The sequence below is a fragment of the Euprymna scolopes genome, chromosome 46, assembly GCF_053919585.1.
Source record: "Euprymna scolopes isolate OS-2025 chromosome 46, ASM5391958v1, whole genome shotgun sequence".
Taxonomy (NCBI): Eukaryota; Metazoa; Mollusca; class Cephalopoda; order Sepiida; family Sepiolidae; genus Euprymna; species Euprymna scolopes.
Window position 1 is genome coordinate 195,295,360 of NC_136527.1, and position 639 is coordinate 195,295,998.

Genomic DNA, 639 nt, shown 5'->3' on the forward strand with positions numbered 1-639 from the left:
GAAACGTTTTAGTTTTAGGCATATTTTATTGAATTAAATAGAATTACACATGATTATCAAGAAACGTTTTAGTTTTAGGCATATTTTATTGAATTAAATAGAATTACATATGATTATAAAGAAACGTTTAAGTTTTAGGCATATTTTATTGAATTAAATAGAATTACATATGATTATAAAGAAACGTTTAAGTTTTTGGCATATTTTATTGAATTAAATAGAATTACATATGATTATAAAGAAACGTTTAAGTTGTAGGCATATTTTATTGAATTAAATAGAATTACATATGATTATAAAGAAACGTTTAAGTTTTAGGCATATTTTATTGAATTAAATAGAATTACATATGATTATAAAGAAACGTTTTAGTTTTAGGCATATTTTATTAAATTAAATAGAATTACATATGATTATCAAGAAACGTTTTAGTTTTAGGCATATTTTATTGAATTAAATAGAATTACATATGATTATAAAGAAACGTTTAAGTTTTAGGCATATTTTATTGAATTAAATAGAATTACATAGGATTATAAAGAAACGTTTTAGTTTTAGGCATATTTTATTGAATTAAATAGAATTACATATGATTATCAAGAAACGTTTTAGTTTTAGGCATATTTTATTGAATTAAAT